The following is an 18,345-nucleotide window of genomic DNA, read 5'->3' on the forward strand; positions in this document are numbered from 1 at the left end:
GACACCGGTTTTTCTGCGATATGGGGCCCTTAACGCTCTCACGTTATTAAATACCAGAGCTGCACTGAGCCTTACTGCAGTGGCTGGATGCACGTGTGGCAGTGTATTCCTGGACGATTTGGTTACTTTCCGTGAACATATCTGTAGACGTAATTGAGTGACATGCGCAAGTAATTTTGCATCAACTAAACTCGACATTCGTAAGTGCGTGTTGGCCCTAAGTCTCTACGGTTTCTGATGTCTGTTGACAAACTACTCGCAGCTAGGTTACTATTGACACGCTGCTAAATGTTTAAATCAATTACTGGAATTTGTTGCAAAGTCGGCAACGGGCTGCTGGGCTGACGGATCAGGACTGAAAATCCACTATCTAAAGAACGAGGGAGGGTCTCTGGGTGTGTGACACTGGGTATGTTCTGTTCTTCAATGTGCCCGCGCAATGGCTCGTCGAATTCCCCAGATCCTTATAACCATATCCACGGCAATTAAGATTACTGAGTATTTGCCACTGGGTGTTTTGCTGCTCTTCAATTACCCTTTTGATGCCAACTTTGGTCACTCGGTAGGTTTCACTGGTTCTGCAGCACCTTTCATATTACTCATAAAACTGAACGCTGCAGAACATGTAATATAAACAATATCAATATAAAATTCAACTCCACCGGCAATTCCTTCCCTTGGAGTTACCGTGCTAGTTTATAGCCACAGGAACGTTAAAGTCCGTAAGCACTCTGCGATCTTCTGCGAGAGACAAAAAAATAACCTTGCCAACACTGTTATTTTTACTTTTTATGCTCACATAACGTGTACTGCAATATTTATTTATTTATTTATTTATTTATTCCTCAATTGCCCCTGGAGAGGGGTTTTACATGAGGGCTGGGCTGCGTCAAAGGAAAATGCGTTCGATGGCAGTCCTGAACCCAGTCGCACTGGAGCCTTCATATAAATGTTTGAGCCTTGATGTCTGTAGCAGTACACATTTCACTTGACATACTGAAGATAGGTGTCGCTTTTTTCCTCAAGAATAAATAACGATAATAAGTCTTTTCACCGCCAGACTGGTGACCACTCACCCATAGTGGTTTCCACCATTTCGCTAAAGAACAAAATCATGAATCAATATTTGACAATAAAACAAATTCGCTGTAACAAGGAGTCCCTGTTCATCCGTCTGCAGCCGCTTATGTGGCAGCTATGCACTCTCCACTTCCACTGCCTCGCTACCTATGGTAAACTGCTGTTCTCTTCCGAGACTGGTACACATTACTTTAGGTTTCTGCAGATTAATTTTTAGACGCACCCTTCTGATGTGCCTCTCCAGGTCAGAGAGCATGCATTGCAATTGGTCCCCTGACTTACTAAACAAGGCCATATCATCAGCGAATAGGAAGTTACTAAGATATTCTCCATTACCTCTTATCCCCAATTCGTCCCAATCCAGGTCTCTGATTACCGCCTGTAAAGACGCTCTGAATAGCATTGGAGAGATCTTATCTCCCTGCCTGAGGCCCTTCTTTATTGAAATAGATATATTTAAGAATTGTTACATACGGCTCGTCTACACCCTGATTCCGTAATGCCTGTATGACTGCTGAGGTTTCGACTGAATCAAACGCTTTCTCGTAATCAATGAAAGCTATATATAAGGGTTGGTTATATTCCGCACATTTCTCTATCACCTGATTGAAAGTGTGAATATGGTCTATTGTTGAGTAGCGTTTACGAAATCCTGCCTGGTGCTTTGGTTGACAGAAGTCTAAGGAGTTCCTCATTCTATTTGCAATTACCCTAGTAAATATTTTGTTGGCAACAGACAATAAGCTGATCGGTCTCTAATTTTTCATGTCTTTGGCGCCCCATTTCTTATGGATTAAGCTTATGTTGGCGTTTTTCCAAGGTTCCGGCACGCTCGAGGTCATGAGGCATTGCGTATATAAAGGGTGGCCAGTTTCTCTAGAACAATCTGCCCACCATCCTTCGTAAAATCTGCTGTTACCTGATCCTACCCAGCTGCATTTCCCCTTTGCATAGCTCCCAAGCCTTTCTTTACTTCTTCCGACGTTACTTCTGGGGATTTCAAATTCCTCTAGACTATTCTCTCTTCCCTTAGCGTCGTGGGCGTCACTGGTACTGTATAAATCTCTATGGAACTCCTCAGCCACTTGAACTATCTCATCCATATTAGTGATGATATTGCCGGCTTTGTCTCTTAACGCATACATCTAATTCTTGCCTATTCCTAGTTTCTTTATCACTGCTTTTATGCTTCCTCCGTTCCTGAGAGCATCTTCGATTCTATCCATACTACAGTTCCTTACTTCGGGCAGGTAGTGACCGCAGATCCGGATCATGAGACTGAAATAATCAGAATAAGAATGGGCTGGGGTGCGTTTGCCAGGCATTCTCAGGTCATGAACAGCAGGTTGCCATTATCCCTCAAAAGAAAAATGTATAACAGCTGTGTCTTACCAGTACTCACGTACGGTGCAGAAACCTGGTGGCTTACGAACAGGGTTGTAAATTGAAAACCACGCAACGCTCTATGGAAAGAATGATGGGTGTAACGTTAAGCGATAAGAAAAGAGCAGATTGGGTGAATGAACAGACGCGTGCTTATGACATCTTAGTTGCAATGTTTCGCTCTTTCTCGTTGTGGGGATTTTGTGGAATCAAAGGATGGAGCAGACACCCTTTTTTTACCAAAAGTGTAGTATCACTGCAACGATTACAGAAATATTTAACTTCATTTTTCGTGGCAGCACTGGCATGTGTCGCGAAGTTTTTATCTTTAGCACGTTTAACAAGCGTGCTAAAACTCCCCTGGCCCGATAAATGATTTTGTCAGAAAACTACAGCCGACTTCAGCACAAATTTTTAATTTATATTTTGTTATTCATTTTAGCGCACAATCTTTCTATAATTAAGATAATAAAGATTATACTTAAAACCAAAAGACTGAAGCTTATATGCAGTTATATAATTTTCACTTCGCAGAGACTAAGCAAAATGACTGCTGCCTCTAGCACCAGTTAAGCAAAGGCTGGCAATTTTGAAAGCTTTCTTCAAGACACCGAGTTAATCCCTTGGGTCGCCGTTACCCCGGGCACCTCGTCGACCGCCGGTGTTAAACGCGTCATTGTTTAGCAGGAGCTTTCTTCGCCATACTGTACAGCTCCGGTTTAACGGGCTGCTTGGCCTCCTCCAGAATCGCTATCAGTTTTGCGGCATACAGCTGCTGGGTCGGCATTACGAACGTGTGAACCACGCCTGGTTCACCGGAGCGCGCGACGTGGCTCGACCTATGCGCGTAGAGCTCCGAGCAGCCCGGGCAGTCGTAGTTCACCACCAGACGCGTTCTCGAGGAGCATGTCCTGTACGACCTTGTCTGTAGTCACGAGCACGCTTGACGCACCAGTCCGGAACATGGAAAAGATCCAGTCGCGCTCCTTTTTCGTCTTTATGCCGTGAAGGCCAATGGCGGACCAGCCACGGAGTCGCAGTTTCCACGCAAGCTCGTCTGCCTTCCTCTTCGTGTCGGTGAAGACAACGGCTTTCTTAGACTTCTCCTTGAGCACGTCGTCCAAGAGCTGGGCTAGCTTCGCTTCCTTCTCTTCTTCCTGGCAAACGTCGGCAGTCATCACCACGCTGTCTTCAGCGGGTAGCTGCGCGCTCCCGAACTCGATTTCGATGTAGTCTTGGAGCAGGTCGTCGACAAAGGGCCTAAGCTCGTTGTGCCAGGATGTGACCCACATTATCGTCTGGTGGTCCGGCCGGCAGAGCTCGGCAATCTTGAGGACATGGCGATTGAAACCAATTGCCAGCATGCGGTCTACCTCGTCCAACACAAGGTACGAGCAGCGGTGCAGATTCAGCTTGCCTTCTTCAAGTAAGTCGATGAGGCGCCTAGGCGTGGCCACGCAGATGTGGCAGCCCTTCTTCAGCTCCTCGTACTGACCTTCCTTGGGCTCCCCGCTCGAGGCGCAGACGCTGCGCAATCCAGCGTGCTCACCCAATTCTAAGGATACGTTGTGAATCTGCTTGGCCAGCACTCGTGTCGGAGCCAGCACGACGGCGATAGGTCCGTCTCCCTGTTGCAGGGGCGGCTGCCGGCTGACGTGCATGACTGCCGGCACGAGGTAGGCGAGCGTCTTGTGTGATCCCGTCTCCGCGATGCCCAGAAAGTTCCTGCACGTCAGAGCGATGGGCCAGCAGTGTGCCTCGATGCACGTGGGCGAAGCGTGGTCGCGTGAGGCCTCGATGCTCTTGACGATGAAGTCGGGGAAGTTGGACTCTTCCAGAGCAAGGATGGGCTTCGGGACGTTGTTACCTTTCACCGATATACCGTTGACATTTCTGTAGGCGTTCACTTTGGCCATCGACCGGCTTGTCGTGGCCGGGTGTTCCTCGTACAGGTTCTTCTCCAACGGCTGCAGCCTCATCTTTGTCCAGTCAGGCTTGCGTAAAAACCACCCAACCTGGCTGTTCCGGTAGTTATTGGCTGAATTAAGCGGTCGATAAAGCCTATTGTTAAGAAAGTCTCCTTGGGGTCTCGCTAAACGCGGTGGTGGTGGCCACCAGAACCACATGATTTCGTTCCCCGCCTTCAACAGGATGTCTTCTATGATTTCGGCGTCGGCGGCGTACGGGCCCGGCGGTCGTTGTTGGAGCGTTGGTGTTGATGATGATGACGGCATAGACTGCGGCGCATACCCACTGAGTGGTAACAATAGACCAAGAATTTACATCTGCATCTAAATCTTGAAAAACAAAAATAATGAGGCCGGAAAAGCAAAATACGTTATCGCAACAGACTTTAATTGCTCCATAAAAGAAATAAAGGAAGAAAATTCACACCAGAGCCCATTTCACGCTGAATGTTTCTGTTAAAGGTGCCGATAACCGCCCTTCTTATGCCGTGGAAAACTGGCTGAAATGAAAACATCGTAATTGATATGAATAAAATCGAGCATGATTTTCGCGAGTAAGTAAGAATCAGTGTATCAGCTAAAGCGTCGCAGCAAACACTTCATTTCTTGAGAATGAGAACAAACGTCCTACGTGATATGCAAAATACGCAGGGGGGCAACAAAGCTGGAAGATCTGTGGCCAACGGAGCGTGCGTGGCAATAGGAAGCGCGAGCTTCCTAATTAGGCTTGTTAAATCACGAGTGCCCTAAATAATTATTGATGAGACTATTTTTACCTTAAATTACTCTTGAGAGCCTAATTAGGTTAATATTCGTTAGGCTTAAGTAATGTCGTTGTAATTAATTTCCAACTGGTTTCCTTATCCTTATATAAAGATGAAACGAGAGCCTCGCGGCCACCATTATTCCGAATGTCCCGTCTATGCTGTGTTTTTTCACACTATATTGTAGTTGCACAACTCACACCTTCCTCCCAAATCATGTAAATAATGACGGGATCCGAAATACAGAACTATTATACATAGTGTCCCCTTCATGTTTTTGTTTTGTCCAATGTGATGCGTGTCGGAGAAAGCGTGACAAAGAACGTCCTTATTTCCGTCCGTTATCATGGCTTTTCTGTACTGCTATCTATTATAACGAGTTTTTGCGTCCTCTGAGTAACTAATGAATGAAATAGTGTGAAAACATTATATACATCGTATATCAATAAAACATAGAAACGCCTGCATTAGCAAACCCCTTAGGAAAAGAAAAAGGAAAACAAACTTAAAAAATAAATTACGGGGTTTTACGTGCCAAAACCACTTTCTGATTATGAGACACGCCATAGTGGAGGACTCGCGAAATTTCGACCACCTGGGGTTCTTTAACGTGCACCTAAATCTAAGCACGCGGGTGCTTTGGAATTTCGCCCCCATCGAAATGCGGCCTACGTGGCCGGGATTCGATCCCGCGACCTCGCACTCAGCATCCCAACACCACAGCCACTGAGCAACCACGGCGGGTGTCCCCAGTTTCGTTGGACCACATCTCGTACCGAGAGATGCCCGCTTCCTTCAAATTTTCGATGCAGTAAAAGCCTTGGACCTCTTTAGCAAGGGCAGCAAACTTAAAACGGCTCAAGTACATCATTTTTGCTGGAGGCAGCTACAGAAGTTTGAAGTTCTTCTCATTGCTTTCAGAAAATCACCGAGCGAAAGAAGCAGTGAGGGAGTACAACCAGGGGAAATATGATACCACGTGATAGAATTCCTCCGGTGAATGAATCCCGTAGACGTTTCGGTCTGTCTGACGAGAGACTTGACTTGGTAAAGATATTGTTACGTGTGGAAAGACACAAACAACAGAAACCATTTACACGGTATTTACAACGAAGGCGGTGTAAATACCTCCCCTCCCCCCTCCTCTCGTAATGCGGCCGCCGTGCCGGGGATTCGATCCCGCGACTCGTGCTTTGGAGCCCAACACCATAGCCACTAAGCAACCGCGGCGGTTGCAGGTCTCCGTCGCTGCACGGGAAACAATGTGTACATTACCCATTTTGTTTCGGCATTGCTTCGAAAACTTTTGGTTGTTTTCCTGCGTCTCATAATTGACAACAATTTGTATAGCAGACGGGAGAAAATAGTCAGTCTTTAGGATTTCGTGGATGCAAAATAGTCGCTACAGAGGTTTGCTGTGAAAGTAATTCCGATCTTGTAATAAATAATGATACTTGTTTAAATGTCTACTACATATGGGGTCAATGTTAATACAGATTATAAAGATTACAATTAAAATCAATAGACTGAAGTTTATATACAGTTATATAATTTTCACTTCGCATAGTCTAGTAAACAGGCTGCTGCCTCTTGTACCACTTAAGCAAAGGCAGGCAATTTTATAAGCTTTCCTCATGACACCGAGTTCCTTCCTTGGGCCGCCGTCGGCCCGGGCACCTCCCCCAGCGCCGGTGTCAAACGCGTCGTCGTTTAGAACGAGCTTTCTTTGCCATATTGTACAGCTGTGCTTTAACGGGCTGCTTGGCATCCTCCAGAATTGCTATCAGTTTTTCGGCATACAGCTGCTGGGTCGGAATGACGAACGTGTGAACCAGGCCTGGTTCACCTGAACGCGCGACATGGCTCGACCTGCGCGTGTAGACCTCCGAGCAGTGCGGGCAGTCGTAGTTCACCACCAGACGCACGTTCTCGAGGAGCAAGTCATGCGCGACCTTGTCTGTCGTCACGAGCACGCTTGACGCACCAGTCCGGAACATGGAAACGATCCAGTCGCGCTCCTCTTTCGTCTTATTGCCGTGAAGGCCGATGGCAGACCAGCCCCGGAGTCGCTGCTTCCATGCAATCTCGTCGACTTTCCTCTTCGTGTCGGTGAAGACAACGGCTTTCTTCGACTTTTCCTTGAGCACGTCGTCCAAGAGCTGGGCTAGCTTCGCTTCCTTCTCTTCTTCCTGGCAAACGTCGGCTGTCATCTCCACGCTACCTTCAGCGGGTAGCTGCGCCGTCCCGAACTCGATTTCGATGCGGTCGTAGAGCAGGCCCTCGACAAAGGGCTTGAGCTCCTTGTGCCAGGATGTGACCCACATTAACGTCTGGTAATCCGGACGGCAGAGCTCGGCAACCTTGAGGACATGAGATTTGAAACCAATTGCCAGCGTGCGGTCTACCTCGTCCAGCACGAGGTACGTGCAGCGGTGCAGATTCAGCTTGCCTTCTTCGAGGAAGTCGATGAGGCGCCTAGGCCTGGCCACGCAGATGTGGCAGCCCTTCTTCAGCTCCTCGTACTGACCTTCCTTGGGCTCCCCGCTCGAGGCGCACACGCTTCGCAATGCGGCGAACTCACACAATTCTAAGGCTACGTTGTGAATCTGCTTGGCCAGCTCTCGTGTCGGAGCCAGCACGACGGCGATGGGTCCGTCTCCCTGTTGCAGGGGCGGCTGCCGGCTGACGTGCATGACTGCCGGCACGAGGTAGGCGAGCGTCTTGTGTGATCCCGTCTCCGCGATGCCCAGAAAGTTCCTGCACCTCAGAGCGATGGGCCAGCAGTGTGCCTCGATGCACGTGGGCGAAGCGTGGTCGCGTGAGGCCTCGATGCTCTTGACGATGAAGTCCGGGAAGTTGGACTCTTCCAGAGCAAGGATGGGCTTCGGGACGTTGTTACCTTTCACCGATATACCGTTGACATTTCTGTAGGCGTTAACTTTGGCCATCGACCGGCTTGTCGTAGCCGGATGCTCCTCGTACAGGTTCTTCTCGAGCGGCTGCAGCTGGATCTTTTTCCAGTCAGGTTTACGAAGGAACCGTCCAACCTGGCTGTTCCGGTAAGCATAGCCTTCATACCGCGCTTCACGAATCTTATTGTCGCGGAAGTCTCCAACGGCTCTTCTTACGCGCAGTGGTGGATCCCAGAACCACATCATTTCGTTCCTCGCCTTCAACGGGATGTTTCACGCGCTTTGGTCCCACCAGACGGTGTCGCTCCTGGCGTCGGCGGCGTAAGGGCCAGGTGGTCGTTGTCGGAGTGTTGTTGTTGATGATGATGACGTAATAGACGGTGGCGCATGCCCACTACCACTAAGTGGTCAACGATCAGCCAAAAATTTGCGTGTGCATCTAATTGTTGAAACGTAAAAAGCAAAGATCGCAAAAGTAAAATACTTCATTGGAACAGACTTTAAATGCTCGAGAAAATAAAGAAATATTACGGCAGAGCCCATTTCACGATAAACGTCGGCGTTAAAGGGACCTGTGTCTCGCCTTTAAGTTTAATGGGAAGCTCTACCAAGAAGGGTGAAGAAGAATAAGACGAGTTTTTGATCAGCTGCTATTCCTGCTTCGCTTTGGTTTTTCATTTAAATTTGTGCGTACAGACGCCTCCGGGGCGGGTAGTGTCAAAAGCAATGACGGACGTTCCACCCCTTCTGCCGCCATGGTTGAGTGCTGGCCTCCAAGATGCAAGTCGGTCTGCTGCGCCCGACTATCTGAATGTGGCACTGCCAAGGTCACCAAGCTGCTCTGACGAGCACGACATGAAATCCGACGGTGGGTATACCGAGGCCACAAACCGCCAGTTGATGAGGAACCTTCGTACGACTTCGTATAGCAAATGTATACAATAACCTAAATCCCCGCCGCTGCCTCAGGCAACCTCAATTCCCTCAGTAGGCAAACTCTAACTGCCTGTCTCGGGAGGCTGGCTCCAGGGCAAATCAGAGAGATCCTTATTATTCCCTGAGGAAACACAGTTACTGTTGCTGTGTCTGCACGAACCATCCTCGACACTTCGAAAACTGTTACTCAGCTGGGAAATATACTTTTCCGCTCATTCATCGTACATGGAGCCAGCACCACCGCCGGTGAGATCGTCGATGTGGATGAAGATATTGATAATGTCAATCTGCCATCGTTGATCTCCTCAACTGTCCATCTTACAGACATACATCGTTTTGGACGGTCGATCTGCATAAAGGTCATTCTCGAGGTAGAGAACTTACCAACACATGCGAAAGTGGGATATGCGAGACATCCTGCCCGTCCATACTTCCTTAGGCCATTACAGTGCCGTAAATGTCGAAATCGGGCACGTATTGCTGTGTGTGCGAACAATGTGACATGTCCCCGCTGTGGTGGTGATTATTGTGAGTCTACATATGATGGGTCTCACTTGAAGTGCCCTAACTGCGATGCGCCGCATGAGGCAACGTCTAAGGATTGTCCAAATCAAAGATTGAAACGCAAACTGAATGGTGACGACACAGCGCACGTAAAGCTACGAGCCGTCGGCCCACCTAAGCTGTGCCACCAAAGCAGATCGCTTTCAAGGTAAAGCCCGAGAGACCGTGCGCGGCCGAAGTACAACACCGCCCCGCACTCCCCTCCCCCGGTACCATGCGTGCGACGGAACACGGCGCGCTTGCCCCGCTTGCGCATGCAAGATTGAGCCGCCATCGTCGGCTCACCGTCACAGGCTTCACTCGCACACATATGGTACGGCGCGCGAGGGCGATGTTATCGCGAGACGAACCCGGTACGTATGCATCGGAAAGAAAACCTGCAGCAGCTGCCAGAGAAGGTCAACCCAGCGCTCCTCCACCTACCTTCCCCCTCCGCGACGCTTCGCCTCGTTTCTCCATCCCCGTTTCGCTCAACGTTACCTATACGTTCCTCTAGGTGGCGTTACTTTGCCGGGAGCTCAATGCGCTCCTTCGTACATTCCACGTCGCGTGACTCTATGCACCTCCAGGCGCCTTTCCACCGTTGCTTGTTTCGCGGCTTCAACAGACACCGCCGATTTCATGAACTGGACACTTACGCTTGCGCGTAAGTTGACCGCGTCTGTACCGCTGCCCTGAAGTTACATATAGAGGCAAGATTAGGACGCTTAAGCTTCGCCTTTAAAAGTGAAAAGCGATAGCAGTCAAAGATCCATAACTGCTTCTCACGCTTTGCGGCAACTGCAGCTTTTCTAACCGTAATGTCTACGAGGAAACGCTGGCGCCAATCCCTTTGCACGAAGGCGAGCTTTCTGGTAGAAACGCGGCCTCTTGCGTAGGCCGATCTTTCGTTATTGTTTCGCACATTTAATATTTCAGTCTGAGAAGGAGGGCAAGCGCTGTCGGTGTTTTGTTTCTATATGTCGCGTGTAGCCGAAGCGACGGAAGTCTCAGAATGACCGCTACAGGTCTCGCATAGACGCTGCTTCAGCAATAGTGTGCACGTCACTACATCGCTTGAATGATAATCGTATTACCATCGACATAAATTGTCAGATGGGTTCTGCCGTATTTCTCTTCGCCCGTCTTTTATGTAGACTGTTACCCGTAACGCGCTCACGTCTTTCAATATCCTAATCGAGCATTCAGTACTATACTAAATCAAGACCGTATAAACCACCAACATTCTCTGGATGTCCACGAGTTGTTTCAGTTGGACAGTCAACACATCATATAGAGGTTGAGATCATGTGGACACCCCTTGCACATTGCCAGTATCCGTGAGAAAAACCAAACATTAACCGTCACCCACTCATGCATGCGTTGTATAGCGCAATTCAAAGCAAATTCAAGAACTGAAAAAACGTATAGTGTGGACTAGCTATACCGCTCATCACCCGCAATACCACGGGTATACTTGCCATTAATTTCTTTCAGGTCCCGCAATCATTGTACCTAAGTGACCGACGCACGTATTGAAGTAAGCTGTAAAGAAAGCTCCTCTACAAGCAACTATTTGGGTTTTCAGTAAAACATGCAACGGATCCTATAACAGTCACGAAAAGCGTGATCGCGAGGGTGTATCTTCGCACATAATTTGTTCCCAGCGGAGAGCAGAACATATAGTGCTGCATTTCCGACTGAATAACAGTTGACGACGTGTAAGGCGATAGAGTCCCAGCAGAATGTTCAGCATACTGAGGACGACCCAATTTTTTTGCAACGTGTACAAATCGGCGCAGCAAGGATGCTGATGAGCAGGCCGTAACAGACAGACAATGAAGCCATAATATTTTTTTTAAATACAGCATTTGGAGATGATTTCCTAGGAGCAATAAACAAAGTTCTTTCGGCTAACGTAGCGCAGTTGGTGTCATAAACACTGCACAGCCATTTTCAGGCATCTTGCTGCAGTTGCATGAGCTGCAGCACGGCACAGCGCTAGCACAACACCGCAGGAAACACATCGTGCGACCTTTGCTGCGACGAGCAAAGGAGAAAAATGGCGACAACGAATAACACAAGCAGAACGCAAGATCCACGTGCTTCCAAGGGGGTAACGGCAGGGAGACCAATCGTCGTGAAGAAATACGGACACGATACTGGTTCCCACGGAGGGGACGCGCAAGGGGCGAGGAGGTCGCGCGGCGGCGGCAGAGTTTCAAGTTATCAAGAGACTTTGGCTATAATTACGTGACATTAACGTTCATGGTACTGTCAAAAGTACTCTTTTTTACGTTGAAGAAATGTTAGATGCCTCTGCTGGATATTTGCTACATTGTCCGATCATTAGTATGAAGCTGAGATGTTAAAGGTAGAAGGCCGCTCGCCACAAAAACCACGTCGATGAAGTCGGGGTAACGCACGCTGGCTCATTTGAGAACGTGTGCGTCATCGCACTAGCACGCCTTTGAGCAACGCGTCGCGCGGTTCCCGTTCTGAGACCACGTGACTGGCTCCCACCGCAACTGTATGCAGTAGACTTGCTTGGCAGGCGACACATCAAGAGGCCGCCCCCTTTTTTCCGCAGACGATGCGGTATAGCCTCGTGGTTGAGCTTCCGCTGTAGGATGCCGTGGTTTCAAAACGTGCCACTGCCGCTAACCCAGAGATAAAACATGATGCAAAACAGCTCAAATAAAAATGAGGGGAAAAATTGAGAGTGACAGGATCGTAGTGGCTACTCTATACTCTACTTTTCTTCCTCATGTCTTGCGCTACTTTACGTCATGTCTAGGCACCGTGCAACTAGCTAGCCCAGCAAATAATCTTGCTCGATCCAGAGGTAAGACCTGGTACGCAAGCGTCCCCAGTTCCAACACTGGGCTTTCTTCGCCAGAAGAAGCCGGCCGCGTCATGCAAAATCCTGTGGAAACTTTGTGGGCGCGTACTCGCTTCGCCGAGTATCACTCAATCGGGTTTAAGTGATGGAACGTAGATCAGCGAAGCAGGTCTGTGATCACTTTGCCTCCGTTTGCATCCCTGTGAACCACTCACTACACAGCTAATCGGACACCCGTGCAGTGACACATCGAAAAAATTAGCGAGCGGAATTGTTTTCCCGCACCGAGGTGTGCACACTTAACGCCTGCGCCGCAGACGAATCGCAAGGGCGGCCTTAACCTGCGACTTCGCAGATACAGCCGCGCGAACATCGGAACAAAAAGTCGCAACAACGAGAGACATTTCGCAAGCGCGCCACACCCAAGTGCCGATGGCATCGCGTGGAATCGTACCAGCCGGACCGATCTCATGTGTGCGCCCTGTTTGTTGTATACGCGCCCCGACCTGCACTTTCTTTGTGCACGCAAAGACGTGTGACCCGCGCCGCTTTCCAAGAGGATAACGATCGCTCCGTGGAAGTTACCGCGTCTTCCGTGTCGCGGTCGACCAGCCCGTGCAATCGATGGCCTCCATACGGGCCGGAAACTGCGTGTTGTCAGGATTGGGGGCTCAATCCCTTCGTCCGTGGTCCTTTGCCAAGATTGGAGTACGGCATGAATTCGAAGGTAGCTGGCCCATGCCGTCGTCCAACTTATTTACGCTGAGATCGTTGATGAAGTGAAGAACTGCTTCTCATCGAGAACGAGGAAAAAGGGGTTTATTTACAGAAATTAACTCAGTCTAACATGACTGCTTGAGAAAAAGAGTATTAGTCCAACAGGACTGCATGAGAGAAGTGAACCAGTCTAACATGACTGCTCAGGAGAAGTGCGTCCAACAATCGCACAACCACAGTTTTTATACACTCGATCCGCTGGTCCTACGACGCGGCGGCTGTTCGTTTACACACCACCAACTCGCAGCTGCTCTGAAGACCAGTTTACAGACACAAAGGCACACACATTCCGAAGCCCAAGCGACGGCGTTGAAGGTGGTGCCGTTCCGGAAAATCGACGTTGTCGATCGCGCGTCGCTCATTGTTCCGAGCCACTCCAAACCGGGAGAAGCACAAAAACAAGACGTTCCCGCGGTAGCTTCTTCAGGCGTGTCAAATCAGCTCCGCATTGGGGAACTCTAGAATCATTGTCCACACACCGAATTCGTCCCGTCACCATGTCGAAGGGGCTGGAGGAAGGCGGCGGGTTCCAGCGCAAAGGTCGCTTCTTTGAACGCCTCGCAGCTGCAGCACGGAGAGGTGGAGAGCGGGAGGTGCGCGTCTTGCACCCCTTGTCGTAATCGGGTGGCAAGGTGACAATCTTGTTGTGCAACCCGCCGTTCTTTACAGCGCCTCCATGGCCCCAAAAGTCTCGACTGTCTAGCGCTGACAACCGCTAGGCAGGAAGAGAACGGCTGCTGGTCAGGGGGGGATTGATGTCTTGGCTCGCAGCGACCACTTGTGCATTGATGTCACCGCCCCAAAACATCCAACAAGGACAGGCAACTGCAAAATGAACCCCACAACACGGCTCTGCGCCGAGATGACGTGCATTGGCTCTCACTTTAGACTCGCTAGGCTTCAAAAAAAACAACAACAACATAAGTGCAGAAACAAAAAAAAATGCTGCATTTCACTATGCCAATTTCTGAAGCAAATTCCTGCTGACAAATTCAGCAATCATGGAGGGAATCCTGCTAAATGAGAGGGGATCTTCTTCGCTTAATAAAATTAACACTAGTAACCCTAAAATTTAGGCGGGACCCTCAAACGCAGAATTCAAATTAGCCTGCTCAAACCATCCGCATTGCTATGCAACTTTCCCTTCTTATATCTAACGGAGAAGTTGTACTCTTGGAGAGTGAGGCTCCATCGGAGCAAGCGGCCGTTTTTGTGTGACATTTGATTGAGCCACGTCAGAGGACAGTGGTCGGTCTCGAAGATGAACTTCGCTCCGTACAAGTAACACGACAACTTCTGGGCGGCCCAAACCAAACAAGCGCATTCCTTCTCTGAAGCGCTGTAGGCTTCCTCTCTTACATTTAGTTTACGGCTGACGTAGAGGATAGGATGCTCCTCGTTATCGTCGCCGACCTGACTAAGTACCACGCCCATACCTCTGTCGCTTGCGTCGCATTGAACTATGAATTCCTTTGTGTAGTCTGGCGCGCGAAGCACAGGGCGAGAAACCAATAGCGTCTTCAAACTTTGGAAAGCGTTCTCTTTGTCCTTATCCCAGTGTACGTTACTCGGTGCTCCCTTTCGGAGGGCGTCTGTTAATGGACTTGCCAATTGCGAGTAATTCGGAATGTACCGTTGATAGTACCCCACAAGTCCCAAAAATGAACGAACGTCCGTTTTCGTGCGCGGCTGAGAAAAATCTCCAATCGTAGCTATTTTCAGCTCAGCCGGCCGTCTCATGCCCTGACCAACAACATGGCCCAGATAAGTAACCTGCGAACATCCAAACCTACACTTTTCCGCTTTCATCGTTAAGCCGGCTTCCCTCAACCGTGAGAACACCTGTTTGAGGTGCGATACGTGTTGTTCCCAGCTGTCCGAAAAAATGGCTACATCATCAAGATAAGGTAAGGCGAACTCCTGCAAGTCTTTTAGGACAATATCCATTAACTTAGAGAAGCTAAACGGCGCGTTCTTCAGCCCGAAGCTGAGTGCGAGAGGGCGAAAAGTGCCTACAGGCGAGATGAATGCGGCATAGCGGCTGGCACTTTCTGAAAGGGGAACTTGCCAGTACCCCCGCACGAGATCTATAGTTGAAATGTATTTAGCAGCGCTAACTCTTTCAATTCGTTCCTCAATGTTGGGTATCGGGTACAGCTGATCCCTAGTGATCGCATTTAACTTCCTGTAGTCAACACACGGACGAGGGTCCTTGTTAGGGGTTTCTACGAGTATTAGCGGTGACGTGTAGTCACTCTCAGCGGGCTCAATAACTCCCAACTCTAGCATGCGCTGTATCTCTGCCTCCATAATCTCTCTCTGTCTTGGAGACACCCTGTAAGGTTTTGATCTTACTGGTTCGGTAGAGGTCAGCTCAATTTCATGCGTTATCAGTTCGGTTCTACCCGGCCGATCGCTGAATCTGTCGAGATATTCCCCTAACACCCCTTTTAGCTCATCTAGCTGCTCGGGTCTTAGAGCATGAGAGCTTACCGAGTGTTCCACTACTTCTTCTAGGCCGATTTCAGAGTTGGAGGTTGCCCTATCCTCCTTAAACTTGGTACCGATGCCATCCGGCTCTTTGACAGTATAGTTAACGACTCCGCTCCGCTCTACATACGGCTTCATCAAATTACAGTGATATATCCTCACTTCCTTCCTGCGACCGGGCATTCTCAAAGCATAGTTAGTTTCTGAAAGTTTGTGCAACACTTTAACGGGCCCGTCCCAGTGAACTTCAAGCTTGTTCTTTCTTGAAGGTTTGAGGATCATTACCTGGTCTCCGGCGTTAAACGTACGAAGCCTCGCATTCCTGTCGTAATAGAATTTGGCGTTCTTTTGAGCTAGTGCCATGTTCTTTCCGACTAGTTCTTGGGTTGCGCTTAGCCGTTCCAGTAAATTTAGCACGTATTCAACCACGGTTGGACTCTCCCCTCTTTCCTCCCACATCTCTCTTAACATTCTCAGTGGAGAACGGAGTGTCCTCCCATACACTAGTTCTGCTGGTGAGAACCCTGTCGCTTCATGTGGAACCGTTCGCAAAGCAAACAAAGTTGCCGGCAGACAGTTCTCCCAGTCCTCCTTGTGCTCGTAACAGAGCGCACGCAAAACTCGCTTAAGCACCGAATGCCACCTCTCTACACTGTTTGACTGAGGGTGATAGACAGAACTGTGTATTAACTTTACCCCGCACTTTTGCAAGAATGTGGAAGTCAGTGCGCTCGTGAATACTGACCCTTGATCTGCCTGAATTTCGGCTGGAAACCCAACTCGTGCAAACACTGTCAAAAGCGCGTCTACTACTTCAGTGGAGCTGAGCTCTTTCAAAGGGATTGCTTCTGGAAACTTGGTAGCCGGACACAGCATGGTAAACAAGTACCTGTAGCCTGATTTTGTTTTTGGAAGAGGCCCTACCGTGTCTATTACAAGCCGTCTGAAAGGCTCTGTTATTAAGGGCACTACCTTCAGTGGAGCTTTCCAAGTCTCTCCTGGTTTACCAGAACGCTGGCAGGCGTCGCATGATCTTACAAAGTTTTCTACATCTTTGAAACAGCCAGGCCAGTAGTATTCCATAAGCAATCTTTCCTTTGATTTGTTTATGCCTAGGTGGCCGGACCACCCATTTCCATGACAAAGACTCAAAAGGTCCTCCCTATACTTAGTAGGTATGACTAACTGATCTAAAATCTTACCCTTTCGATCTCTGTAATGCCGATACAACAATCCTCCTCTCTCATGTATCGTTACGTTGCGCCTAGCAATGCCTTCTTTAGCTGTGTCACGTAATTTAGCTAAGCTCTCATCATTCTTTTGCTCGGCTGCCAGTGACTCTCTATCCACGCGTAAGAGTTGATCAAAGTTCTTTGAGGCCGGTGATAACAACGACCCTGTCTCGCTTGTGAGCGCGTCTGCTTGCTCTTCCTGCAGGCTAGAACTCTGACACTCTAGTGCTACGCTCTCATTGAGCTGGTCAACTGGCAGGCTCTCCTCAACTGTTCTTTTGTCCGTCGGGCCTAACTCGGATTCGGGTATTGAAGCTATCCCCTTTTCTGCTTCAGCTGGAGGAGCTTGAGCATTTTCAGCCGAAAGCGCCGCGATCTTACGAGCTTGGCCTCTGGTCAATGCCTGTACTATGCCCTCTCCCAGTTTGAGCCCTCTGTCACGCAGTAACTGATTCGAACGATTCGAAAAGATGTAGGGATACTGCAGTGACAAAAATTTGGAAACTGCAGCCTCAGTCTCTAGCTCCCCGAATGGTCCACTGATTTTGACTTTGGCCATGGGCAGACACACGCTGTGTTCTTCTACAACCTGTTTTATCCATGCTACTTCTCCGGTGAAGTCCTCTACCATCACGTAAGACGGATGGACAATGTCCAGCGTGGCGGCACTGTCTCTTAGCACTCGGCATGGTTTTCCATTAACTTGCAGGTTGTGGAGATATGGACTTAAAAGTTCCATATTCTCATCCTTTTCCTCCACGTAGGAAAAAACTACGCTAGGCTTCTCGCAGTTTACAGCTATATGTCCCAGTTTGTGGCATTTGTAACAGCGAATTGGTCTAACAGATTCGAATTTTCTTTTCTGTTCTTTTTGTGCGGTTTCTCCGTTAAGTTTCTCCTCGCTCTTTTCTGTGGGCTTTTCCGCCAGGTCTACAGGCTCTGATCGTCTAGTTTGCGCACCCTTTTTGAACGGAAATGGTTTCCGCGGTCCATTTCGACCGTCCCAGTTTCCCTCCTCGGCGTTCAACTTTCTACGGGTTGCGTACTCTTCGGCTAATTCAGCCGCCCTTTCCACAGTGTTTACATTACCTCTGTCTTGCACCCACAGTTTCACAGCTTGGGGGATGGTTTTGTAAAACTGCTCTAGACACATGCATTCAATGATCATGTCTCTGCTGTCGTACGCTTCCGCGCTTTTAAGCCACTCGACTAGGTTGGCCTTTAAGCTATATGCAAACTCCGGATAGCCCTCGCTATCTTTCTTGCCTGTGCTCCTAAACCTTTGCCGAAAAGCTTCGGCTGAAAGGCGGTATTTCTTCAGGAGACTAGCCTTAACTTTTGCATAATCATATGCATCCTGCACACTCAGTCTGGCGATTACTTCCGCCGCCTCACACGGCAACATAGACAGCAACCGCT

General features: G+C 49.0%; 2 pseudogenes; both read right to left on the reverse strand.

Moving 5' to 3' along the window:
* Positions 1 to 3,302: 3,302 nt before the first annotated feature.
* LOC135899892 (probable ATP-dependent RNA helicase DDX5 pseudogene) lies at positions 3,303 to 4,442 on the reverse strand (annotated as a pseudogene).
* A 2,446-nt stretch (positions 4,443 to 6,888) lies between these two features.
* On the reverse strand, positions 6,889 to 8,349 carry LOC135899916 (probable ATP-dependent RNA helicase DDX5 pseudogene; annotated as a pseudogene).
* Positions 8,350 to 18,345: the final 9,996 nt, after the last annotated feature.

Source organism: Dermacentor albipictus, chromosome 2 (genome assembly GCF_038994185.2).
Source record: "Dermacentor albipictus isolate Rhodes 1998 colony chromosome 2, USDA_Dalb.pri_finalv2, whole genome shotgun sequence".
NCBI lineage: Eukaryota > Metazoa > Arthropoda > Arachnida > Ixodida > Ixodidae > Dermacentor > Dermacentor albipictus.